This window comes from Mus caroli, unplaced genomic scaffold, assembly GCF_978045245.1.
Source record: "Mus caroli unplaced genomic scaffold, Mus_caroli_1 scaffold_12, whole genome shotgun sequence".
Classification (NCBI taxonomy): domain Eukaryota; kingdom Metazoa; phylum Chordata; class Mammalia; order Rodentia; family Muridae; genus Mus; species Mus caroli.
The window spans coordinates 65,700,051-65,727,713 of NW_028227267.1; the positions used below are offsets into that span (position 1 = coordinate 65,700,051).

A 27,663-nucleotide genomic window follows, 5' to 3' on the forward strand; every position below is an offset into this window, starting at 1 on the left:
TGAAAGAATTTCGTTTGTAAACAGAATTCCTAGGTGATTTTGTGGGGGGCGTTTATTTTAGATAACAGAGCTTTAAACCTGCTTAATTTATTTTTAGTTTATTTTTAACCTCTTGCCTGAGAAGTCTTTGGGTAGACCAGCATTAGGCTATTTCATTCAGTGTTATCAGTTGTGATAAAGTTTAAACTCCAGTCATATTCCAGTGACTGGCTTCTTTTTCCGCCCTTGTCTCAAGTTTTCTGTCTTGACGCAATGCACAGATGAAAGAACTGAAAGGCGAACGTTTGGATTTGCTATTCAGAATCTGTCTACCAGAGAAGGAACGCCAAGCCTGAGCGAGATAAATGATGACTTCAACGTTTAGTGTTCAGGTAAAGAAGCTGGATTCAGCGCCCGGCTTAATCCTGGTAAAACATACCCTGGGGGATCTGGAACGCGGAGCCAGGAGGTGGAGAGTGTAGAATCCTCTAGTGGAGAAGTGCACAGCCTGGACCGGCGCGGTCGCCAGAGCAGCCAGCCCCAACCCTTGCTGATCCACCCCACCCCACCCCGCCCCCCAATCCCGGGATAAACCGAGGAAGTTCAACAAAGGGTGGAGGCCGGGCTAAACAGGAGGCCGCCTTCAGGGCGAGCTGGGGTCGGGGGTGGGGTTTGCCGCTAGTTTCTCTATAAAAGCCCCGGGAGAAAGCTTGCCCCAACTGTAGCGCGCACCTCCCCGCATTTTCCCCGGCTTCTTGGCGGGAGGGCCCTCGGCGATCGGCGCGGAGAGGGGCCACCGCTGAGAGCCCAGTCCCAGCCTGGCCACCACGGAGCCCAGCTGCCAAGTAAGAACCTTTACCCCGGTCACCCCCTCTCCCCTTTCGCGCGCGGTCCGAGGGAGCATCCCCAGGCTCCATCCTGCCCTCCTCTCCCTCCTCCCTTGGGCCAGCTCGGGCCAGGAATGCAGGAGGACGTGCAGGCTGACAGGTCCCCCTACCCTCAACCCCAAGTCAGCAGCCCCGCCCAGTCTCACTTTGCCCGGGTCCCGGGAGGCGGTCGACTTATCCGAGAAGCTCGGAGCTTTTCTTCTGGGCAACCAGGGCGCTTCCAGACAGAGGTGTGGGGTCTTGGGGCCCAAGCTGCTTGCTTTGAAGGGTACAAAATGGGGAAGGGGCTTCGGAAAGCTGGGCTGGTAGCCAAGAGTTCTGGTTTTGGAAATATGGAGCTTATGACGGGGCGGGGGCAAGGAAGACGCTTCGATGTGGCTGTGTGGCTGTGAACTGTGGCTTTGGTCTTCGTGCGGTCGAGTGCCTGTGGAGCACATAGCTTGCAACTGGAAAGGCTCTACTGAGAACCAGAGCTCAGTGAACAGAGTAGGAGAAAGGTCCTGGCGCCAAGTATTCATTCCCATGTCTCCCTGGGAACCTCTTACCGCCGTTATCCCGGTGAGACTGAGCAGTAGTTAAGAACCCGCACTAGTGAATCCCTGGGTGGTGTGTAGAGTCCCATGTGTTTAGTCTCGAGGTCCCCAATACTAACTGCGAACGCACAGGCCTTTTGGTCCCTGTGTCCTATTTTGACTCTGTTCCCTACTGGTGTCATCTCTCTACCCCCACCCCCACCCCTGGCCCTGGCCCCAACCCCAACTTTTGAAGTCATAGGTTGTAGTGGTCTGCTGAAAGTGTCTCTATTCAGTCCCCCATAGAAATGATCGGAAGAAACAGATATTCCTTTCTCTCCATTACTCCCTGGCCCTAAAGGAATACTAAAGAGTTCCCAACCAAGCAATCACCAACCAATCAATATCACAACAAAACAGAATGCACAGTAGAGGGGTGTCCCACCCCCCCCCCCCGCGTAGGCTAGGTAACGCTGAGTTATCCAATGTGGCTAGGGAACCCCCAGTTCAGGTGGGAGGTGCACGACGTCAGAAACACGCCCAAATTCATTTTAACCCCCAAGCCCTTGGGGTTAAAGAGATGCTAAAATCAGCCCGATGACTACTTTCCCCTCCTTACACCGAAGGGCTGGAGCTCTACAGCCCTGGTTTAGTGCTCATGACTCTTGGCTGGAGCCCTCCATTATGTCACCACTGGATGTGAGTGCCTGCAACTCCAAAGCCCATTTGTCATCTTGGGAGAATCAGTAACCCGCGGTGTTTTGTGTACTTAGTTGGCCAGGGACTGGGTAGAAGGAGGATGCATTCAATTCCTGGGTCTCTTCACACATTAAAAAAAAAAGTCTGACTCACTGGTCTAATCTTACCTTGGAGAAATTGTAACGTTTTCCTAGTCTCTGCCTTTTCCTGATCCCACTCTCTTCTCCTTGGGATGGCTGTGAAGCCAAGGGGGTTCCTGATGGTTTCCAGGCGGTCCCCAAGGACACTGGGTCCCATTAGTCTGTATTTGCTTTTCCGCTATGACCTTTGTGTTAAAACAGTAAAATCACTTACACCTCAAGTAGAAACACGGGGAATAAAATCCAGTTTGAGGGACGAAGCCCACACTGGAGCCTGACTTTTCTGAAGCTTCCCTAAAGTGTCTTTGAGGACGACTTCCACTGGTCTGTTTCCTTTCCAGCTGGGATCCTCTCCTCTCCTGGGCTCTTTCCTACCCCTCTGACCTTTGGATGACCAGTTGGGAAGTACTCTGTGAGGGAAACAGATTTTCTGGGCTGTGGATGTGACCATCAGAAAGCTGACTAATGTCCTAGAAATTTCTAAATTGTTTGTTTAAGCTGTTTTATGCTGAAGATGTTCAAATATGCTCTTGGGAGCATTCTGAACAGTTATGTTCTTCTCAGCAGTTCTAACATTTTGTCCCACTTACATTATGACCGTTTTTTTTTTCTTTTCTCAGTGAAGTTTTTTTTTAAAATCAAATCTTGACATCATATGATTTATCCATATGTATAGTCATAGATCAGTGCAACCCTGGAAATGTGAAATAACTATGATGCTATTGTTACACTCAAGAAAGTGAACTAAGATTTTGTATTATCCTCTATTACACAATCTGTATTATATTTCTCTCCCAACTTCCTCCCAAATTGAGTTGAGCTCCATCCTGTTGCTCTGTATAATGTGCTAATATTCATGTTTCATGGCATTGCTTGCTTTCAAGCCACTTTCCTATCTACTTTTTACAACGTCCCTCTGAAGACTGAGATGGGTAGTGTTTAATTCATTTCACACTTGGATCTTGAAAATGCAGACATTGTCTGGGCAATGTAGCCGGTTGCTGGGCATACTCAGCACCTGACAGGCAGACTTCATTCCTGGGATCAAGGTGAACAATCACAGGTGAACAATCAGTGCCGAGTACCCCTTAGCTCTCTGAAGAGGACCCCTTGGCAGGCTGCGCTGGAGCTTCCTGCTTTCTGTGGGAAGATGCTTTGGAATCATTTGGTAATTGGCCCTTTGGAGCTTGAGATAGGGGCTGCAAGAAGCCTGGATTTGCTGTAGGAAAGCAGTGGTTCTTCTCGTGGTCGAGGGCAAGGCACCTGCCTTTTTGAAGAGGCAGCTCTGTCCTTGAGGTTTTTCTCTGGTTGGATGAAGGAAATGACTACATCTAGGTTCTAGAGAAAACAAAGGCCACAGAGGAGAGTTTGGAAGAGGATAATCACCCATCTTTGAGGATCACCTGGGTGTTTTGTCTGCTGGCACCTTTCACACTGATGCCCCAACTCCTATGGCATCAAAAGAGGAAGGGGACTCCGTCTCCCTACTAAAATCCCACATTGTAGACATCTTGCTTTATTTTGCCTTTGTCTAATGAGCATTGGTAGCACCAGTGTGCTTTGCTATTTGGATTTTTGTCACTTAGGTTTGCTTGCTTCTTAAATGTAGTGTTAAGATGTCATTTTACATCTTCTTAATGACCACTGGTTAGGATCCCCCTTCCTCCGCAAGCAGTGTAGGGGAAAGGACTGTTTCCTGGACTAGATTATCCTCTGTCTTGTTTGTTTTGCACTGAAACTGACAAGGGATGGACAGATCTTTCATAATACAGCCAGCTAGAGGCTAAGAAAGAGGGAGAAGGGTGTGTGCGTGCGTGCGTGCGTGCGTGTGTGTGTGTGTGTGTGTGTGTGTGTGTGTCCAACCTCATTTACCAACTTGAGCTCAGAAGAGGTGTATGTCAGCCTTAAAGATCTGCAGCTTTAATTCCCTTCTCCCTTAGGTACCAGGCTGTTTCCATCCAGGGAGACTCCCTAAGTAGACTGTGTCTACAGCGCAGTGACAGGGGTGTCATTTCTTTCCTTGTAAGGTTTTTGGGAAACTAGGGAAATGCCTCTTCTTCTAGGGGCCAAAGGTGGCTCTAACAGAGCAGCTTACAGCTACCACTGTTCAATTCCTTCTGTAGAAAAGCCTTTGTGGTCAGCTTGCCTGGCAGTTGTACCCTGGTAGATCCTGAAGGCTCGGATGAAATGGCTGGAGCCCCAGGACCACAGAGTCTGCAAGACTAGCAGTTGTGTGCCGAAAAGGAAGAGCCAGGTAGTTACCCACAGAGACTCTGACAGTGCACACATGACCTTGGACATCTCAGCCTTCAGCCTTGTTCAGACTGGAGCAAGGCCACGGATACTCCTTATCCCGGTTGTCTGGCTGCATGCTTAGCAGGGAGGATTGCCTGGCCAGGTATATAGCTGATTTCCTAAGCCTTCGTGTCAGAGAAGTCCCTAGCACCAAGACCACCTTTTCAGAATTGTTTTCCCCTCCCACTTTCCCTCCTTTTATTCAATTAAATAGCCTAGGCTGACCTCAGATTCAGCATGTAACTGGGAATGCCCTTGAACTTCTGATCTTCTTGTTTCTATCTTGAAGGACTAGGATAACATGCACGCACCACTACAGTGTCTAGTTTATGTGATGTAGGGTACTGAGCCCAGGGATTTAAGGGGTTTTGTTTGTTTTGTTGTGCTTTGTAGTATGGAAGACTGAACCCAGGGCATTATGGATGCTAGGCAAATGTTTTACCAGTAAGCCACATCTCTAGCCCTAGCATGACTTTTGGAAAAAGCATCTAATAGTCTTAACACTCTCATCCAAATCAATTGACTATAGATGAGCACGTGTATTCCTAGATTCTCAATTCTGTGCTTTTCGTCTGTCTTTAAGCCCTACCATCTTGGTTGTCAGTGTATTTGAAACCACAGTGTTCGTGTGTCTTCTCTGCTCGCTTCAGAGTTGACCCTGGATCTCTGGCAATTCCATATGTATTTCAGGATTGGCTGCCTTGTCAATGTCCACAAAGAAATCTGCTAAGATCAGGATTGAGTTGGAGGTACAGGTCAACCTAGGGAGTGGTTTTTAAACAGTAAGCCTTCCAGTCCATGAACATAGGATGCTCGGCCATTTATTGAGAAGATCTTTCATTTCTTTCAACAATGCCTTGTATTTTCAGGGTGTAACACTTGTGCAGTTAGACAGTTAAGACCCTGTACTGCTCTCGTAGAAGACAAGAATTTGGTTCCTAAGGCCCACATAGGCTGACTCACAATTGCCTATGACTACCACCAGCAGATCTGGCGCCATCTTCTGGCCTTCACAGGGACTTCACTCAGGTTCACACACCGATACACACGCAATTAAAAGACAATAAATAAGTAAACATTTCAAAGAAAGTATATAGGAATATAATTTTGTATATTGATATTGTATTATATAACCTTGATGAATTCATTTATTGATTATAATTTTTTAAATTTAGTTTCTTAGGAATTAAAAAGCATTACATTCTATGTATGTGTGTGCACATAGAAGCCACTGCATTACATGTGGAAATCAGAGGACAATTTTCAGGAGTCAGTTCTCTTCCACCAGAGTGGGCTCTGCCGATTGACACTGGTCATTAAGCTTGTTGCTGGCAAGCGCTTTCACCTGCTGAGCCATCTTGCTGGCCCCATTTTCTCAGGATTTTCAAAAAATGCACGTATCTGAGTCCATCCTTAGGAATGTGGTGTCTGTGAGATGGATGTTTGGTCTTCTAGGGAGCTACAAGTCCAGAGGCAGATGAATGTGAAAGCAGGTAGGAACTTGGCCAGAGCTTTGGGCGCAGCAAGCTGATGTTAAAGAGAGTGGAGGCTTGCTAAAGCTGGCCCTGGTAACAGGCTGTTCTTTGAGATGTAGGAAGAATATTAGAACCCATCTTAGAAGGAGACTTGAGATTGGCACTAGTGTTGAGTCTATCCTGAGCAGTACACAGGAGAACTGTCAGGCCTTTGGGTACATGCCACTGCCCTGCAGATGCCATTATCTTGAGTGAGCACTGGAGACTTGGTACCGGCTGGCTTTGTGCAGCCGAGCCCAGCCAGCTTCGCTGATGTGGCAGTTGGTGCCTGTTGCTAATGCTCTCTGGGCTCTCTGGTGGGAGCCAAGGCTGCCACGGGCAGCACAGTCCCAGGTCTGAGGCTTTTAAGCACTTTCAGTATGGCACTCCGACTCTGGGACAGCCAAATGCTTCCAGCTGACTACGGTCTCTGCTTGTCACCGTTCCCTCTCTGGGTTTTACTATCATGAAAAGAGCACAAGGTTGAAATGATGGACTGTTGAACCAAGTTGTTCCTCTCAGACCCTCACTTGGTCTCCAGCTTCTGGAGATGCCCAGTGTGCATGAAGGGCTGAGCCTCCCTTTGATGGTCAAGCCTTATCTTACATAAAGAGCCTGGGCACTCTGAATGACTTGTGTACTCCTCTCACTTGGACTCCCACCATCTCCTGCCATCTCTCACCATCTCCCACCACCTCCCACCATCTACCACCATCTCCCACCATCTCCTGCCATCTCCCACCATCTCCCACCATCTCCCACCATCTCCCACCATCTCCCACCCAGTACATTCAGCTCACTCAACTGTCTGAGCCCTTCCATAATTGAGTGTCCACCTAGACAGACCTTGAGCTCTCAGGCTGCAGTCAGTTCCATCCCTGGAAACATCAGGCTTGTGTGGAATGACTGGATTGCATCCCAAGCTTGTAAATCATCCTGGCCTCAATTTTCATCTCCTCTCCCTGCTAATTTTTGTGAACCTCCATCTCCTTATAAAAGAGGCGCTTGAGGTTAGAGCAGTCTAATTAGTTCCAAGATGTTCATTCTAAAATTCTGTGTGTCTGAAAGTATGTGTAAAATAGGTAAAATCTGTCTCCCATGTGGCATTTAATAGTGATTGATAGGAAGCCATACAAGCAAGAAGATCTCCATGATCGCGTGTATCATCTCAAGAACCCAAGTAAAAGCGTGGGCATGGTGATGTCCTGTAGAGACAGAGACAGAGACAGAGACAGAGACAGAGACAGAGACAGAGACAGAGACAGAGACAGAGACAGGTGGGTGTCTGGGGTTCATTGGCTAGTCAGCTTGGTCTACTTGAACAGCTTCAGAGAGAAACCCTACCTCAAGAAACAATGGATGGAACCTTAGAAAGCAACACCCAAGGTTGATGTCTGTCCTCAACATGCATGTGTACATGTGTGTGTGTGTGTGTGTGTGTACACAAAACTCTCACACATGTATGCAGCCTCTGTACATGCACACAACTACAAAATTCATTTTAAAAATATAATACAAATGGAGTGGTACCCTCCTGAATCTTGTCCAGATTGTTCCCAGTGTGAGATTATATGAGTCGTCACCCTTTGAGCATTGGCTGTGAACCTGTCATTACGCTGGATACTTTGGACCTTTTATATCACCCAAGGACCCTATCATGCCTCTCTGTTTGCAGAATCTGAACCTGCTCTTGGATGCTGACATCCTCTCCTTTTTAATTAATTAATTTTAAAATTAACTAACTTTCATTAATTAATTTTATTTAATTAATAATTTTTTTACATTCTGACCACAGTCTCCTCTCCTATCCCCCCACCCCTCCCTCCCATCCACTCCTCACCCATTTCTCTTCAGAAAAGGGGAGGGTTCTCATGGATGACATGCCAGCCATGCCATGTCAGGTTGCAGGAAAGTCTAGGCACCTTCTCTCCTATGAAGAAGGCTAGATAGGGCAACCCTGTAGATGGAAAGGATCCCAAAGGCAGGCAACAGAGTCAGAGAGCCCCTGCTCCCACTGTTAGCAGTCCCTCAAGAAGACCCAAGCTATATAACTGTAACATACGTATGGAGAGCCTACCCCGGTCCCATGCAGGCTTCCTGGTGAGTAGTTCAGTCTCTGCAAGTCCCTATGGGCTCAGGTTAGTTGAGCCTGTGGGTTTTCTTGTCATCTGGCATCCTGTTATGAATTATCTTGTAGCCAAGCCATGTGTCCCCCTTTTGGTAGGGGTTATGTAGGTTGGACATTTGAACCCAGTGAGCATCCTTGTGACTTTCTATGTGTGGTCTTTGAGTTGGATTGTGAGTTTTCCAGTTTCTTCACTGTGGGCAATGTGTTGGAGAGTTGAAGTCTATCACTTCATTGTTATGTGTGTGTGTGTTATACATGTACACACCCATGTATGTCATGCATGTATGTGGGTGTGCTCATCCATGTAAGTGCATGTGGCAGCCAGAGGTTGATGCTGCAGTGTCTTTCTCAACTGCTTCTCTATCTTATTTTTGGGGACAGGATATCTTATCGATCCTATATTCACAGTGTCAGATAGGCTGACTGACCAGAGACCTCTGCTCCCTTTACCCCATGAGCTGCTCCTCAGTGGTCTTTACCTTTCCGTCTGACCTAAGAGTTTCCCGTAAGCACATTTGAAAGTGTCTGAAATTGTTTCATCAACCTCCCCAGGAAACAGCCTGGTCAAAGTGAGATTCCACCCCAACCCAGAGGTGGACAGTGGGGAACCCTGATTGGTCACAACAAATCATGCTAACAAAGACCTCATTTTGAAGGCTGAAAACTATTCGGCTTTGTACAGCCACCTTCTCACCACCTCACTCTGCCCTGAACATTCCATCTCTGTAACCAGAAATAGACAGGACTGTGGTGGAATTCAGGGCTAGGGGCAAAATGAATCAGGCCTGGACCAGTCTGGTGTCTAAAAATCTCCATTAGTGTCTGAAGTATTCACAAGGGCTTCCCTCATGCTCTTGAGTACACCTCGTCTGCTCAACACATCCTCCCTCCACAAAGTGTAGCCAGACACAGCCCCAGACCACTCTCCAGAAAGAGCCAAGAACCACTCATCTCTCCTATTGGCCTCAGCAGGAATCCCTGTCCAGTAGAGGAGACAACTCTCACCTCAGCCCCTGATCCAAAATCTATATCTCTAGAGATGTCAAATAGAATATTTTTATTGGTGACAGAATTCTGCTACGTTCTAGCCCTTTCCTTTGTATGAGACCAACATGGGCCACACTGCTCTTCTGTGGTGAGGTTATCTTGGCCACGCTTTGTATTGAGGACAGCAGGATAAACATGGGTGCTCTAGAACCCAGACATCTGGATACAGGATGAAGAGATGACTCAGCGATTAAGAGCACTTGCTGTTCTTTCTGGGGGCTCTGGATTCAATTCCCAGCATTCAACCTCATGGCAGCTCACAATTGTCTGTAACTCCAATTCCAGGGGATCCAATGTCATCTTCTGACCTCTATGGGTTGGTACCACACACGTAGTGCACAGACATACATGTAGGAAAAACACCCACACACATAAAAATTTTTTTAAAAAAGTGAAAAATCTTAAAAACAAACTAACTTTAGTATAAATATATTGGGGAAAATGAATAATCTGACTTGGGAGGCCAAAGCCAAGTCATATACAATTCCATAGAATCACATGCAGTCACATAGAATCACACACAGTCCCCATAGAGTCACATGCAGTCACATATAGTGAGTGCCTACAGAAATCTCTTTTAGGAAGAGATTAAACCTGGTTGGGACGCAGCTAGATATGAGGGTCAGACAAAGATCCGGTACCACAAGAATGCTTTGAAAATCCAAAAAGCACAATGCTCCAGATACAGTGTATGGTTTGTATGTGATGTGTTTCCCTTATTCTGTGTGATGTGTTAATATCACTATTGCCAAAAACAGTAGTTGCTGCTTCCTAGACATTGAAGGAGAAGTGAACTCTGGGAAGAGAGCTATGGCTCACAGGGGCCATTGTCAAGGAGCATGGGATTTGTCACATGCCAAATCAGGGACAGGAGGCAGTGCCTAACAGACGAAGGGTACCACCAGTCCCATGACTTTCCACACAGCTCATACGAGAGTACTAGTTCACATCTGTACATATTTCCTTTTTTATAATAAAGTCTAATGAAACTTATACAAATTATGGAAGATAGTTTCAATTTTCTCAAATGATAGTTTTGTTCATTTGTTTGTTTTACTGTGTTCTGTAACTGACATATTTAAGGTGCTTATTTCCAGGTATGCCTCATTATTCCAGTTAGTAATAAAATATAGAAACAGACACAAAAGTCAGCTTTGAGGAGCCATCATGACTTTACAGAGGGTCAAATGGGGATATATCTGTGGTTAAAAATAATAAAATTACTTCTTTGCTAAGTAGTCCCTTTCTAATGTGTAGTGGCTTTGTTTTTCTCTTCTGACTAATTTTGTATCTACTTTGTCAGGGTATTTTCTGGATTTCTGGTCATTTAGTTGTTTTCATCCCTTGACACTTTATGGGGTCACTTTACCAATGGAGTGTCTTTCTTGAAACCTGTAGAAATTTGTAGTAGGCCCATTTTGTCACAGGCAAAGTGAAACTGTGCCACGCTACTTTCTAATTTTAGGTCAGCTGCCAGGTCAGGCTGTATGAGAAAAAAACATGGTGGAAGAGTAGCCTTGGAGAGTATGACAGGAAAAGAAATTCTATTGAGATGAAGCCCAGGACAGAGTCCTCTAGACACATCATCAAAAGGAAGTCATTAAGAAAGCCATCACATAAATGCTTAAGTGATGCCTATCCCAACAGATGAATGACTCTTAACCTAGTAATAATACAAAAAAATGATGAAAAATTATACCAATAAAATTCATAACTCTCTAGTAACTGATTCTGAGATATCAAAGAAGATGAAATGTGGAGCAGAGGATTCAAATATGCTTAGTATGTTGAAAGACAACACACACATGCAGGCCTGTGATCTAAGAAGGCACTGTTGGATCAGAACAAGACAGTGACCATATGCATGGTCATGACAGAGGAGTCAAAAAGAGACTTCAACAGAAAATTCAGGGGTGAGAAGCTCAAAAATCAGGAAAATCAGGTGGCGGCTTCAGTAACACACTAGATCAGATAGGAAAAAAAATAACAGAGCTTGAAAATAAGATTTTTTTTAAAAGTTAATAACAGGAAAGAATGAAAGAGAGAGAGAGATGAAGGAAGGAATGAAGGAAGGAAAAAATAAGCAATGAGGAGACCATGTGAAAGCTTTTAGGGTATCCTTCAAAAATCAAATATTTGGCTTGTTGGAAGAGCTATAGGCTGAGGGCATAAAAAAACCTATTTAATTAAACAACAGCAGACAAATTCTCAAATATAGGTGAGCATATGAGCATCTAAGTACAGGAAACATTTAAAATCCCAAATAGACATGATCATAAAAATACTTTGTTAACATATTATAGTTAAATTACCCAAAGTACTGATCAAAGAATTTTTCAATATATACAACAGAGTGCAAGTAACATATAAAGACAAACATTAGATTAATATTTTCTCAGAAGCAACTCTGAGTACCAAGAGGGCATGGAATGATATTTTTCAAGCACTGAAAGAAAATAACTACCAAGACTATTATACCCAACAAAACTGTCCTTCACAGCAAAAGAAGTAAGAGCCTTTCATGACAAGGCTAAGCTAAGGGCACTCATGGCAATAGATCACAATTACAGAAGAAGGTAGAAAGAATTCTATACTAAGAAGAGAAAACTGGGGGCCAGAGAGATGGCTCAGTGGTTAAGAGCACTGGCTGCTTGCTCTTCCAGAGGTCCTGAGTTCAGTTCCCAGCAACCACATGGTAATGGGATCTGATGCCATTTTCATACATTGTTTTAAAGGCTCTGCATAGCAAGCAAACAATAGGGAGAAGAGGCATTCATAGAATGAGGTGGACTTTACCTTCTATCCATCTCACAATTGATATCCAAAGAGAACTCAGAAGAGTTAACCAAGTAGTACAGAGTGTGAAAATTGGAATAGATGCTATCAAAGAGGAAATAAAAGTGGTCAAGGACTTTTCTGGGATGAGGGAGCTCATTTCTTCACTAAGCACATACAAATGAAAACTGCAGTGAGATTCTAGCTCACCTGTGTGAGAATGGGGTTTTTTTGATGATTTGGAGGAAAGGGAGCCCTCAATCGCCATCCTATTTAGCATTAACTGCCAACCTGCTACAACCTAGAGTCATCTGAGGGAAGAGCTTCTAATGAGGACTTGTCCAGAACAGACTGATCTGTTGGCATGTCCACTTGAGGTGGGGTGGGGCATCATCTTGATTGTTAATGATCGTGGGAGGGCCCATCCCACGGTGGGTGGCCCCATTCCTTTGGCAGGTGATCCTAGGCTGTATAAGAAAGTGATTTCTACTTTAAATTCCTTCTTGGGTTCCTGCTATGATTTCTTTCAAGGACGGACTGTAACCTATAAGCTGAAACATACCCATTCCTCCCCTAAGATGCTTCTGATCAGAGTGTTGACTTTTTAAATCCATATTGCCGATTTCTCCTGTTTCCAACTTTTCTCTCTAGGGCTTCAGTTAAATTCAGCTGCTTGTTTGTATCCTCTTCCAAACCACTGACCATTTTTACCAGAAAACTTCAAATCTTGACTTGACCATTTTAACCATAAAACTTCAAATCTTGACTTGGCATTTTACCTATTTCAGTGTCTTTGGGTTTGGAAGTTGAGTTTGGTTCTTTTAGAGAAGCCATGTTGTCCTCCTCTCCCCTCTCCCCTCTCCCCTCTCCCCTCTCCCCTCTCCCCTCTCCTCCTCTCCCCTCTCCTCCTCTCCCCCTCTCCCCCCTCTCCCCCTCTCCCCCTCTCCCCCTCTCCCACTCCCCTTTCCCTATCACCCCCCCCTACTCCTGAAGTGGAGCAGAATCTTCTTTTTGGGCAGCCTAATGTTGAGGGCTTAATCCCTGGCATCAAACCCTTTGGAAGGAGCTTCGTTTCTCTTCACTCTGCTGAGGAACTATGGAGATAGAGTACATGATGCTCTTTCCTGCTCTTGTCCAGAATTCCTACTCTTTCCCTTTCTCTTCGGGTTTCTAAGGTTCATTCTGTATTTCTCTCTTGGAAATGAAGTTTATTTTTCTTTCTACAACTCTCTTCCTTTACTGGCTCTCATGGTGTCTTGTGTACCATCTCACCCAGAGTCCCCCTCATGAAGGATTTTCAAATCCTAGCATCTGTACATTGTCAGTCCTGGAATCAAATCAGGAACTCTATACTGGAAACTTTCTGGAGTGACAAATAAAGATATGATGCTGACGTTGGGACAATTGAAGTATCACTGTTCATAGATATCCCAGATTGAATATCTAGAGCCCCTTCTTACTCTCTGATTTCATCCTTTCTTCAACTCTGCAAGAGCCTTGGCTAATGTAGCCCTGCTTCAACGTCTACGGAGATATCCTGTAGTTCTTTGTCCTTTAGCACAGATTAACACCTACTTAGTTTATAAAGCATAGGCAGTTGAACTTCTGCAACAGACTATGCTGTATAAATGAGAATTTCTGGGTTTTAAATAACGGTTTATTAAAGCTGGATCTAGAAGGACCTGCCAAAGTTTATCCCCAGCTCCAGTGCATAATTGGAGGAATCAAAGTTCAAAATTAAGCCCAGCCCCAATGTTCACAGCTGAGCATCAGCCCACACTATCATAGGTGCTTGAACAACTCGACTGGAATCAGGAGCACAGAGCAGCCTGATCCAAGATACATCAGCTATTCATATTTGAGCATCAATTGTGGGTCAGAGATTCAAGGAGCTTTTTCTTTGATTCTTTTTACAAAGTGTCCCATGAAACAGGTGTTTCTCATTTTCATGTAAGATTGTTTTAAGAAATATATTCTTTCAAGTCTACAGGATTATTAAGTCTAGGAAAACCTAAGTACACCTGGGGTTCCCAAGCTCATGAGCAGTAGACATAGAATGTGAACCAGTTGCTGTCAGTGAGGATGTAACAGTGATCTGTCCTGTTGTGTGTGGAGGGGGAGTGTGGGGACAGCCACAAGTGGTCACCAACTGTTGGGTCACATACAAGGCCTTGAGGAACCGATGCTTCTGATGAAGCCCTGGAACCTGAGTCCCACTGTGTGAGTGAATTCCTTTCATATACCCCTCAGAGGGCCCTTGGAGCCCAGCACCTCTTGTCAGGAAGACGTAGAGGACATTGTATTCTCAAGTGGATTGAATTGAATGTAAGACTATCCTTGCAAGACCATGAAAAAAAAATACAAGGGACAAAATTTATCATTTTCTGGTGAGCTCCAGAGGTGAGCAACCCCTTTCTAGCAGTCGATGCTTTGAATTCTTCCAGTCAGATGTTTCAGCCTTCAGTCATGTTGCTTGAAGCCTTCTGATGCTGACCTTTTCCTGGGCTCCACCATATAAGTAATGAGGATCATCTCCTACAAAGTTCCCAGGTATCACTCAGGTGATATTCAGTAGGACATTCTTCAAGAAAGGTCTTGTGCAACAGGCAGACAGACAGACAGACACACAGACACACACACACACACACACACACACACACCCATGGCCTGCACAACCTCAGTGTGTGTGAATTGAACTTTGGGGTCTCCACAGTCATCTGCTGTGTCCAACTGACCCAGTTGGCAGACACCCTCTGTTGACAGACCAAGGATTCCAGAGTTTCCATGGTGTCTGTGATGCAACTTCCCTGCTGTAGAGTGTTCTGAGACTGTGGATTTGAAGAGGCTCCTCAGAGATATTCAAAGGGATGCTGAGGATACAGCTTCCTGGTGTCTAACCACAGGAAGAGATGGGACTTCATCCAGGCTTTTTGACCTACCTCTCGTCTCGCTCTCCCCTCCCCCTCCTCTGTGTGGTACACAATACCATATACATGTATGCTATTGCCTTTTTTTTTTTTTTTTTTTTTTTGAGACAGAAGCTCTGGCTGAACTTGAAACCCTCTGTCTAAACTGGTTGTCCAGCAAGTACCCGGACCCACCTGTTTACTTATCCAGTACTTGGGTTAGAGGAATACATACCCAACTTTTATATGGCTGATTAGAATTTGAACTTGAGGCCTCTTGCTTTCTTTTTTTTTTTTTTTTTTTTTTTTTTTTTTTTTTTTTTTTTTTAAATATTTTTATTACATATTTTCCTCAATTACATTTCCAATACTATCCCAAAAGTCCCCCATAGCGCCCCCCACTTCCCTACCCACCCATTCCCATTCTTTTGGCCCTGGCATTCCCCTATATTGGGGCATATAAAGTTTGCAAGTCCAATGGGCCTCTCTTTCCAGTGATGGCCGACTAGGCCATCTTTCGATACATATGCAGCTAGAGACAAGAGCTCCAGGGTTCTGGTTAGTACATCATGTTGTTCCAACAATAGGGTTGCAGATCCCTTTAGCTCCTTGGGTACTTTCTCTAGCTTCTCCATTGGGAGCCCTGTGATACATCCAATAGCTGACTGTGAACATCCACTCCTGTGTTTGCTAGGCCCCGGCATCGTCTCACAAAAGACAGCTATATTTGGGTCCTTTCAGCAAGATCTTACTAGTGTATGCAATGGTGCCAGCGTTTAGAAGCTGATGATGGGACGGATCCCTGGATACAGCAGTCTCTAAATGGTCCATCCTTTCATCACAGCTACGAACTTTGTCTCTGTAACTCCTTCCCTGGGTGTTTTGTTCCCAATTCTAAGAAGGTGCACAATGTCCACACTTTGGTCTTCATTCTTCTTGAGTTTCATGCGTTTATCAAATTGTATCTTATATCTTGGGTATCCTAAGTTTTGGGCTAATATCCACTTATCAATGAATACATATTGTGTGAGATCTTTTGTGATTGTGTTACTTCACTCAAGATGATGCCCTCCAGGTCCATCCATTTGGCTAGGAATTTCATAAATTCATTCTTTTTAATAGCTGAGTAGTACTCCATTGTGTAAATGTACCATAATTTCTGTATCCATTCCTCTGTTGAGGGACATCTGGGTTCTTTCCAGCTTCTGGCTATTATAAATAGGGCTGCTATGAACATAGTGGAGCATGTGTCCTTTTTACCGGTTGGGACATCTTCTGGATATATGCCCAGGAGAGGTATTGCTGGATCCTCCGGTAGTACTATGTCCAATTTTCTGAGGAACCGCCAGACTGATTTCCAGAGTGGTTGTACAAGCTTGCAATCCCACCAACAATGGAGGAGTGTTCCACTTTCTCCACATCCTCGCCAGCATCTGCTGTCACCTGAATTTTTGATCTTAGCCATTCTGACTGGTGTGAGGTGGAATCTCAGGGTTGTTTTGATTTGCATTTCCCTGATGATTAAGGATGTTGAACATTTTTTCAGGTGCTTCTCTGCCATTCGGTATTCCTCAGGTGAGAATTCTTTGTTCAGTTCTGAGCCCCATTTTTTAATGGGGTTATTTAACTTTCTGGAGTCCACCTTCTTGAGTTCTTTATATATATTGGATATTAGTCCCTTATCTGATTTAGGATAGGTGAAGATCCTTTCCCAATCTGTTGGTGGTTTTTTTGTCTTATTGATGGTGTCTTTAGCCTTGCAGAAGCTTTGTAGTTTCATGAGGTCCCACTTGTCAATTCTCGATCTTATAGCACAAGCCATCACTGTTCTATTCAGGAATTTTTCCCCTGTGCCCATATCTTCAAGGCTTTTCCCCACTTTCTCCTCTATAAGTTTCAGTGTCTCTGGTTTTATGTGAAGTTCCTTGATCCACTTAGACTTGACCTTAGTACAAGGAGATAGGAATGGATCGATTCGCATTCTTCTACATGTTAACAACCAGTTGTGCCAGCACCATTTGTTGAAAATGCTGTCTTTCTTCCACTGGATGTTTTTAGCTCCCTTGTCGAAGATCAAGTGACCATAGGTGTGTGGATTCATTTCTGGGTCTTCAATTCTATTCCATTGGTCTATTTGTCTGTCACTATACCAGTACCATGCAGTTTTTATCACAATTGCTCTGTAGTAGAGCTTTAGGTCCGGCATGGTGATTCCACCAGAGGTTCTTTTATCCTTGAGGAGAGTTTTTGCTATCCTAGGTTTTTTGTTATTCCAGATGAATTTGCAGATTGCACTTTCTAATTCGTTGAAGAATTGATTTGGAATTTTGATGGGGATTGCATTGAATCTGTAGATTGCTTTTGGCAAGATAGCCATTTTTACAATGTTGATCCTGCCAATCCATGAGCATGGGAGATCTTTCCATCTTCTGAGATCTTCTATAATTTCTTTCTTCAGAGACTTGAAGTTTTTATTATACAGATCTTTCACTTCCTTAGTTAGAGTCACGCCAAGATATTTTATATTATTTGTGACTATTGAGAAGGGTGTTGTTTCCCTAATTTCTTTCTCAGCCTGTTTATTCTTTGTGTAGAGAAAGGCCATTGATTTGTTTGAGTTAATTTTATATCCAGCTACTTCACCGAAGCTGTTTATCAGGCTTAGGAGTTCTCTGGTGGAATTTTTAGGGTCACTTATATATACTATCATATCATCTGCAAAAAGTGATATTTTGACTTCATCTTTTCCAATTTGTATCCCTTTGATCTCCTTTTGTTGTCGAATTGCTCTGGCTAGGACTTCAAGTACAATGTTGAATAGGTATGGAGAAAGTGGACAGCCTTGTCTAGTCCCTGATTTTAGAGGGATTGCTTCAAGCTTCTCACCATTTACTTTGATGTTGGCTACTGGTTTGCTGTAGATTGCTTTTATCATGTTTAGGTATGGGCCTTGAATTCCTGATCTTTCCAAGACTTTTATCATGAAGGGGTGTTGGATCTTGTCAAATGCTTTTTCCGCATCTAAGGAGATGACCATGTGGTTTTTGTCTTTGAGTTTGTTTATATACTGGATTACGTTGATGGATTTCCGTATATTGAACCATCCCTGCATCCCTGGGATGAAACCTACTTGGTCAGGATGGATGATTGTTTTGATGTGTTCTTGGATTCGGTTAGCAAGAACTTTATTGAGGATTTTTGCATCAATATTCATAAGGGATATTGGTCTGAAGTTTTCTATCTTTGTTGGGTCTTTTTGTGGTTTAGGTATCAGAGTAATTGTGGCTTCATAGAATGAGTTGGGTAGAGTACCTTCTGTTTCTATTTTGTGGAATAGTTTGTGAAGAACTGGGATTAGATCTTCTTTGAAGGTCTGATAGAACTCTGCACTAAACCCATCTGGTCCTGGGCTTTTTTTAGTTGGGAGACTATTAATGACTGCTTCTATTTCTTTGGGGGATATAGGGCTGTTTAGATCATTAACCTGATCTTGATTCAGCTTTGGTACCTGGTATCTGTCTAGGAACTTGTCCATTTCATCCAGGTTCTCCAGTTTTGTTGAGTATAGCCTTTGGTAGAAGGATCTGATGGTGTTTTGGATGTCTTCAGGATCTGTTGTTATGTCTCCTTTTTCATTTCTGATTTTGTTAATTAGGATGCTTTCCCTGTGCCCTCTAGTGAGTCTGGCTAAGGGTTTATCTATCTTGTTGATTTTCTCAAAGAACCAGCTCCTTGATTGGTTGATTCTTTGAATAGTTTTTCTTGTTTCCACTTGGTTGATTTCACCCCTGAGTTTGATTATTTCCTGCCGTCTACTCCTCTTGGGTGAATTTGCTTCCTTTTGTTCTAGTGCTTTTAGGTGTGTTGTCAAGCTGCTAATGTGTGCTCTCTCTAGTTTCCTTTTGGAGGCACTCAGAGCTATGAGTTTTCCTCTTAAAAATGCTTTCATTGCGTCCCATAAGTTTGGGTATGTTGTGGCTTCATTTTCATTGAACTCTAAAAAGTCCTTAATTTCTTTCTTTATTCCTTCCTTGACCAAGGTATCATTGAGAAGAGTGTTGTTCAGTTTCCACGTGAAGGTTGGCTTTCTATTATTTATTTTGTTATTGAAGATCAGCCTTAGTCCATGGTGATCTGATAGGATGCATGGGACAATTTCAATATTTTTATATCTGTTGAGGCCTGCTTTGTGACCAATTATGTGGTCAATTTTGGAGAAGGTACCATGAGGTGCTGAGAAGAAGGTATATCCTTTTGTTTTAGGATAGAATGTTCTGTAGATATCTTCCAGATCCATTTGATTCATAATTTCTGTTAGTTTCACTGTGTCCCTGTTTAGTTTCTGTTTCCATGATCTGTCCATTGGTGAAAGTGGTGTGTTGAAGTCTCCCACTATTATTGTATGAGGTGCAATGTGTGCTTTGAGCTTTACTAAAGTTTCTTTAATGAATGTGGCTGCCTTTGTATTTGGAGCATAGATATTCAGGATTGATAGTTCCTCTTGGAGGATTTTACCTTTGATGAGTATGAAGTGTCCCTCCCTGTCTTTTTTAATGACTTTGGGTTGGAAGTCAATCTTATCAGATATTAGAATGGCTACTCCAGCTTGTTTCTTCATGCCATTTGCTTGGAAAATTGTTTTCCAGCCTTTCATTCTGAGGTAGTGTCTATCCTTTTCTCTGAGATGAGTTTCCTGTAAGCAGCAAAATGTTGGGTCTTGTTTGTGTAGCCAGTTTGTTAGACTATGTCTTTTTATCGGGGAGTTGAGTCCATTGATATTAAGAGATATTAAGGAAAAGTAATTGTTGTTTCCTGTTATTTTTGATGTTAAAGTTGGCATTTTGTTCTTGTGGCTGTCTTCTTTTAGGTTTGTTGAGGGATTACCTTCTTGTTGTTTCTAGGGCGTGGTTCCTGTCCTTGTATTGGTTTTTTTCTGTTATTATCCTTTGAAGGGCTGGATTCGTGGAGAGATAATGTGTGAATTTGGTTTTGTCGTGGAATACTTTGGTTTCTCCATCTATGTTAATTGAGAGTTTGGCTGGGTATAGTAGCCTGGGCTGGAATTTGTGTTCTTTTAGTGTCTGTATAACATCCGTCCAGGATCTTCTGGCTTTCATAGTCTCTGGTGAAAAGTCTGGTGTAATTCTGATAGGCTTGCCTTTATATGTTACTTGGCCTTTTTCTCTTACTGCTTTTAGTATTCTATCTTTATTTAGAGCATTTGTTGCTCTGATTATTATGTGTCGGGAGGTATTTCTTTTCTGGTCCAGTCTATTTGGAGTTCTGTAGGCTTCTTGTATGTTCATGGGCATCTCTTTCTTTAGATTTGGGAAGTTTTCTTCTATAATTTTGTTGAAGATGTTTGCTGGTCCTTTGAGTTGAAAATCTTCATTCTCATCCACTCCTATTATTCGTAGGTTTGGTCTTCTCATTATGTCCTGTATTTCTTGGATGTTTTGAGTTAGGATCTTTTTGCATTTTACATTTTCCTTGATTGTTGTGCCGATGTTCTCTATGGAATCTTCTGCACCTGAGATTCTCTCTTCCATCTCTTGTATTCTGTTGCTGATGCTCGTATCTATGGTTCCAGATTTCTTTCCTAGGGTTTCTATCTCCAGTGTTGCCTCATTTTGGGTTTTCTTTATTGTGTCTACTTCCCTTTTTAGGTCTAGTATGGTTTTGTTCATTTCCATCATCTGTTTGGATGTGTTTTCCTGTTTTTCTGTAAGGACTTCTACCTGTTTGATTATGTTATCATGTTTTTCTTTAAGGATTTGTAACTCTTTAGCAGTGTTCTCCTGCAATTCTTTAAGGGATTTTTGTGCTTCCTCTTTATTGTCTTCTGCCTTTTTATCAGTGTTCTCCTGCATTTCTTTAAGTGTGTTATTAAAGTCCTTCTTGAAGTCCTCTATCATCATCAGGAGATATGCTTTTAAATCCGTGTCTAGCTTTTCCGGTGTGTTGGGGTGCCCTGGACTGGGCGAAGTGGGGGTGCTGGGTTCTGATGATGGTGAGTGGTCTTGGTTCCTGTTAGTAAGATTATTACGTTTACCTTTCGCCATCTGGTAATCTCTGGGGTTAGTTGTTATCGTTGTCACTATTTAAAGATTGGAGCAGAAGCTGTGTTCCACTCACCAGCAGTCTCTAAATCCTGCGGCGGGGGTCGTGGGTAGCTGATGGTACCCCGGTGCTGGTCCAGCCGGAAGAGGCCTGTGGTCCTACTCAGGTCGTTTTTCTGCTTCCCTAACTAATGTAGTCTCTGGTCCCGCGTGCAATTGGATTGGAGCAGAAGCTGTGTTCCACTCTCCAGAAGTCTTAAGATCCTGTGGTGGGTGTTGTGGGTAGCTGGTGAGTGTCAGCTGACCCTGCGCCCCAGCTGCCCAGGTGCTTTTCTGACCGGAAGAGGGTTGTGGCCCTATGTAGGCCGGATTTCTCTCTCCCCAACCAGAGCAGTCTCAGGTCCCGCGTGATTGGACTGGAGCAGAAGCTGTGTTCCACTCACCAGCAGTCCCAAAATCCTGCGGCGGGGGTCTTGGGTAGCTGGCGGGTGTCAGGCAACCCTGCGCTCCCGCTACCCTGGCGCTGATCCGGCCGGGTGAGGCCTGTGGCCCTACTCAGGCCGGTTTCTGCTTCCCTAACTAATGCAGTCTCAGGTCCTGCGCAATTGGATTGGAGCAGAAGCTGTGTTCCACTCACCAGCAGTCTCAAAATCCTGCGGCGGGGGTCTTGGGTAGCTGGCGGGTGTCAGGCAACCCTGCGCTCCCGCTACCCTGGCGCTGATCCGGCCGGGTGAGGCCTGTGGCCCTACTCAGGCCGGTTTCTGCTTCCCTAACTAATGCAGTCTCAGGTCCCGCGCAATTGGATTGGAGCAGAAGCTGTGTTCCACTCACCAGCAGTCCCAAAATCCTGCGGCGGGGGTCGTGGGTAGCTGGCGGGTGTCAGGCAACCCTGCGCTCCCGCTACCCAGGCACTGATCCAGCCGGATGAGGCCTGTGGTCCTACTCAGGCCGGTTTCTGCTTCCCTAACTAATGCAGTCTCCGGCCTCTTGCTTTCACATCAAGCATTTTTAGTCACAGAACCATCTCCCTTTGCCTTTTTTTCTTTTAGTTATTTATTTTATTATTTTTATATGTTTGTCTGTCTCTGTCTCTTTCTGTGCGCGTGTGCATGTGTGTGTGCCCATGTGCCTTCTGAGGCCAGAAGATGGTGTGAAGTCCCTTGGAGCTAGTGTTACACATAGTTATGAGCCACCTGACCTGGGTGCTAGGAATTAAACTTGGGTCTTCTGCAAGAGCTCTTAATTACCTTGTCATCTCCATCTTTTCCTGACTTCGGGCAGGAGCTGATCTGAAGAAGGCAGAAGTGCCTCCATCCTTCCAGATGTCTCCATGAATCTGGGGAAGCAGATGGGGAAGCTACCATGTTGGTTATATTCAGCTGTCAGAAAAGGAGAGAAACAGTCTCTACTGTTCAGAGAAAAGCGAAGCCTAGAGCCATGGGGCCAGCACAGCTGTACTGCTTTGGGTGTCTGGTCTTCTAAGGTGCCTGGAACTTTTCCCTCTTGTGGGTTAGTTGGATGCCAGCTTAGAGATGAATCATACAAAGATGGAGAAAATAGGAGGAAAAATGACACAGGGACATGATCCCCAAAGAAAGAGCCTGGTTAGCCAAAGCAATGCTAATTAAAGCAAAATATAATGTTTGCATATCAGTGTAGGGAAACCTGTACTGCTGACCACAGTAGAAGCTGACCATCTTTGTGCCAGGAACTTAGTACAGTTTGCAGATGTGTTGACTATACTTTCTTGCCTAGCTAGCTTGGTTTAGGAATGCATTTCAAGGCTGTACAACATTTTAGCAATATGAATTTTCATCGCAACAAGGTATATAGTGGTGAAGAGATTTCAAAGCAGGATTACAGTCTCCCTGCATGACTGAGTACTCTGTAATTGTAATTTGGGGACCCTATATCAAAATACCAGACAAGAACAACGTCAGAGGGGAGACACTGGTGTTGCTTCATGGTTTGCAGAAGGGCAGCTCAGCGGGATGAGAAGGGTACGGCAGAGAACATCGCACACGGCAGCCAGGAAGTAGAGATAGCATCTGCCCTGTGCCACGGCCTGTACTCCATCCAGGAGACAGCCTACTGTCTGCTGTCACTCACTCTTCTCCCTGACTTCAGGTCATCCTTCACAGATAACCCTGCATACACTCATGCAGATGTGTTCTTTACTAAATTCTTATGTATCCCACAATCCAGTCCAGTCCACCATCAAGATTAATCATCACAGTAATAATAAAACTATATAAAAGAGGAACTAGACATATTGTCTGTAATATACTGCTCAATTAAAAATCAGGTGGTATGTGTGTGTGTGTGTGTGTGTGTGTGTGTGTGTGTTTTTGAAACAGGGTCTCTTTATGTAGCCCAGGCTGCCAAACCATTGGCCTTAAAAAGCAGTTTTCAAGCTCTTGGGGTATGGAGGTGCACACCTTTCAACCCAGCACTTGGGAGGCAGAAGCAAGTGGATCTCTGTGAGACTGAGGTCAGCCTGGTCTTTATAGAGAGTTCTAGACCAACCAGTCAGGCTACAAAATGAGACCTTGTAAGAGAGAAACAGAGAGAAAGAGAAAGAGATCAGTTTCCAAGGCAATATATAGAAAAGGATGCCGATTGGCTTTGATCCCCCTCCTGAACCCAGTGACTTGCATGTGCTAGGCAAGCCCTCTACCACTGGGCTCCATCCTCAACCCTCGGGGTGTTGTTGTTGTTGTTTTGTTGTTTTTGTTTGACAGTTGTCTTAATCAGGGTTTCTATTCCTGCACAAACATCATGACCAAGAAGCAAGTTGGGGAGGAAAGGGTTTATTCAGCTTACACTTCCATACAGCTGTTCATCACCAAAGGAAATCAGGACTGGAACTCAAGCAGGTCAGGAAGCAGGAGCTGATGCAGAGGCCATGGAGGAATGTTCTTTTCTGGCTTGCTTTCCCCTGGCTTGCTCAGCCTGCTCTCTTATAGAACCAAGACTACCAGCCCAGAGATGGTCCCAACCACAAGGGTCCTTTCCCCCTTGATCACTAATTGAGAAAATGCCTTACAGTTGGATCTCATGGAGGCATTTCCTCAACTGAAGCTCCTTTCTCTGTGATAACAATAGTGTTTCACTATATATCTCAGGCTGGCCTTGAACTTGTGAATGTAGTCCAGGGTTTTTCAAACTCTCAGTATTCCTGCTCCTTCCTCTTGAGGATGGGGGCTATAGGCATGCTCAGTGACTCAGATTTTTCAAAGGCAATTGATACAGAGGAGAAATGGAAAGGTGAGCCCTGCAGATTTGATGGTGGTTGGCACAAAAGCTGCATTACCTATTTGCTTTCACCCTATTGTATGTTTGCATTTTCTCAGAGTTTTATCAATATGTACAACTTTCCCTACAGAGAGGGAAAAGCACATTAAGATTTTTTTTTTTTTTTTTGGTTTTTCGAGACAGGGTTTCTCTGTGTAGCCCTGGCTGTCCTGGCACTCACTTTGTAGACCAGGCTGGCCTTTTTAAGAGAAGAGAAAAGTTGCTGAATTGGATGTAAGACAGTGGAGCAGACAAGGCAAAGAAGCCAAGAGCCCCTTTTTCGGGAAAGATGCGGCACCGCACAGATGACACACCCATGGAGTCCGGGAATCGGGCATGCAGCCTATAGACATGCAAAGCCAGAAATTAAGAGTTCTCCTTTTAAATTACAAGATCATATTTTTCCCACTTTTTTTTCTGGAAGAAGATTAAAAGATCCCCAAGACTCTAAAGCCCTTGGAGGGGGGTGACAAAGGCCAGGCTAGGGACACAGAGCACAGGGTGGAGCAGAGCCTTGGCCACCTGGTGACCTACATTCAGATCTTGGCTTATAGTTAACTACCAGAACAGCCTAAATTACTGAGCCTCTGTAGTTTGATCTCTTCCTTGGGATAAAGCTGGCTTCACATCAATACCCACCCAACCTGAAGTCCATGGGCCACGTGTATCCCATGACAGCTAACGAGCAGCTCAGAATGTTTGTTGATGACAATGTCAAAAGGTTGGTCAGCCCTGCCTGGAGCATGTCAGTGTCCCTTCAGCTGAAGATGACCTTCCTACGTGGCTCATCCCTTCTCTGTGGATGCTTTCTAATGATGGAATTTTATTTGTAAATTAAGCCTCGTAAGACATTCACAGTGTATAATGAAATAAACAACTACAATAATACACTGTAATACAACTTGTCATGAATCTGTCTTTCACCATCTCTGCTTCTTTTCTCTGTGCTATTCAGTTGTTGATACAATCTAGACTCACCTGGAAAGAGGGGACCTTAATCAAGGAATTGCCTCTGATTGACCTGTGGGCATGTCTGTGGAGCATTTGCCTGATCGATGACTGATATAGGAGGGGCCAGCCCACTCTGGATAGTGTCACTTGTGGGCTGGTGGTCCTGGGGTGTACAAGAAAGCAGACTGAGTGAGCCATGAGGAGCAAGCCAGTAAGGAGCATTCCTCCATACCTTTTGCTTTAGTTCCTCCCGCCATGTTCCTGCCTTGAGTTTCTGCTTTGATTCTTCAGTGATGGAGTGTGACCTGGGATGTCTCAACCAAATAAACAACCCTTTCCTTCCCAAGCCTCTTTTGGCCACGGTGCTTACCACAGAGGTAGGAACCTAATTAGGATACTCTCAAAGCATCTTAGCATGCTGGTATTCACTATCCTGACTTAAATTTCTCCCGTCTTTCCTGTTTTGTGGAAGGTCCATTTTCCTGGTAGATCTTAGCCCCTTCAGCTTGTGAGCCTTCTCTTTCCTGAGGAAGCACACTGTGGTTTTTGTTCTCTTTCATACCTGAGCTTCCAGCCTCTGGGCTTTCAAGCTTCAGGGCCATCACTTCTTAAAACAATGGCTACCTGAACATAGGTACTGCGTGCTGCGATGGGCCGGGTATCAGAGCAGTTATAAGATAAGCTAATGATTGACCAATCAATGGGTGGTTTTGATGTAGACAGCCAAGATACGAAGTACAGTGTACAAAGGGGTGATGGACATCACGGGGAGAGGTGGCAGAGGGGGTGTGACATAGGTCAGCAGGAGATTTCATCACGTTACTTGAAATGGCTGCACAATTTAAAATGAATGAGTGGTTTGTTCTTAGAATTTTCCATCCAATGTTTTTCTCATAAAAATTGTGAATGGAGTGATCCGTCCTGCAGGGAGCGCCATCTTGGCTCCGGGACTCCGCCGAACTTAGTCTGCAGAGGTGAGAGTGAGGACCACAGAGGCAGACAGCTTCTGGGACAGGCGGGAGCCACGGAGTCGCTGAGGCAGCACCCTTTTGGGGCTGCAGACATCCGGCACCCTCCCAGCCGGAGGACAGTGATCCGCCCTGCAGGGAGCGCCATCTTGGCTCCGGGACTCCGCCAAACTTAGTCTGCAGAGGTGAGAGTGAGGACCACAGAGGCAGACAGCTTCTGGGACAGGCGGGAGCCACGGAGTCGCTGAGGCAGCACCCTTTTGGGGCTGCAGACATCCGGCACCCTCCCAGCCAGAGGACAGTGATCCGCCCTGCAGGGAGCGCCATCTTGGCTCCGGGGCTCCGCTGAACTTAGTCTGCAGAGGTGAGAGTGAGGACCACAGAGGCAGACAGCTTCTGGGACAGGCGGGAGCCACAGAGCCGCTGAGGCAGCACCCTTTTGGGGCCGCAGACATCCGGCACCCTCCCAGCTGGAAGACTGTAGTCTGCCCTGCACAGGAGCCCTCTGCCTCAGGAGCAGGGAGCACATCTTGGATCCAGGACTCCACTGAACTTAGGAACGTAGTCTGCACAGCTGAGAGTGTGCACCATAGAAGCTGACAGCTTCTGTGACCTGCCAAAGCAACACAGCATCTGGGAAAGGTCCTGTTTTCGGCCTTCTTCTTCGGCCAGGAGGAGGTCTAAATGCCAGATATCTGTACACCTTCCCTTTAAGAGGAAAGCTTGTCAGCAGGGAGTGCTCTAACCACTGAAACTCAGAGGAGAGAGCCTATCTCCCAGGTCTGCTGACAGACGATACTTAGAATCACCAGAAGAACAACCTCTGAACAGAGACAACTATAACAACTCCAGAGATTACCAGATGGCGAGAGGTAAACGTAAGAATCTTACTAACAGAAACCAAGACCACTCACCATCATCAGGACCCAGCACTCCCACTTCGCCCAGTCCAGGGCACCCCAACACACCTGAAAAGCTAGACCTGGATTTAAAAGCATATCTCATGATGATGATAGAGGACATCAAGAAGGACTTTAAAGAACTACAGGAGAACATGGCTAAGGAGTTACAAGTCCTTAAAGAAAAACAGGAAAACACAACCAAACTGGTAGAAGTCCTTAAAGAGAAATAGGAAAACACATCCAATCAGATGATGGAAATGAACAAAACCATACTAGACCTAAAAAGGGAAGTAGACACAATAAAGAAAACCCAAAATGAGGCAACACTGGAGATAGAAACCCTAGGAAAGAAATCTGGAACCATAGATGCAAGCATCAGCAACAGAATACAAGAGATGGAAGAGAGAATCTCAGGTGCAGAAGATTCCATAGAGAACATCGGCACAACAATCAAGGAAAATGGAAAATGCAAAAAGATCCTAACTCAAAACATCCAGGAAATACAGGACACAATGAGAAGACCAAACCTACAGATAATAGGAGTGGATGAGAATGAAGATTTTCAACTCAAAGGACCAGCAAACATCTTCAACAAAATTATAGAAGA

The 27,663-nt window shown here is 44.7% G+C and overlaps 1 protein-coding gene across 1 annotated transcript in view; it reads left to right on the forward strand.

Annotated features, from left to right (window-relative positions):
• The first annotated feature begins 694 nt into the window (after positions 1-694).
• Positions 695-27,663, forward strand: part of Loxl2 (lysyl oxidase like 2) — a 100,952-nt gene continuing 73,983 nt past the window's right edge. Inside the window, exon 1 of the mRNA XM_021181545.3 lies at positions 695-824. The gene's annotated coding sequence lies outside the window, so the exon portion shown is untranslated. The remainder of the gene's footprint in view (positions 825-27,663) is intronic.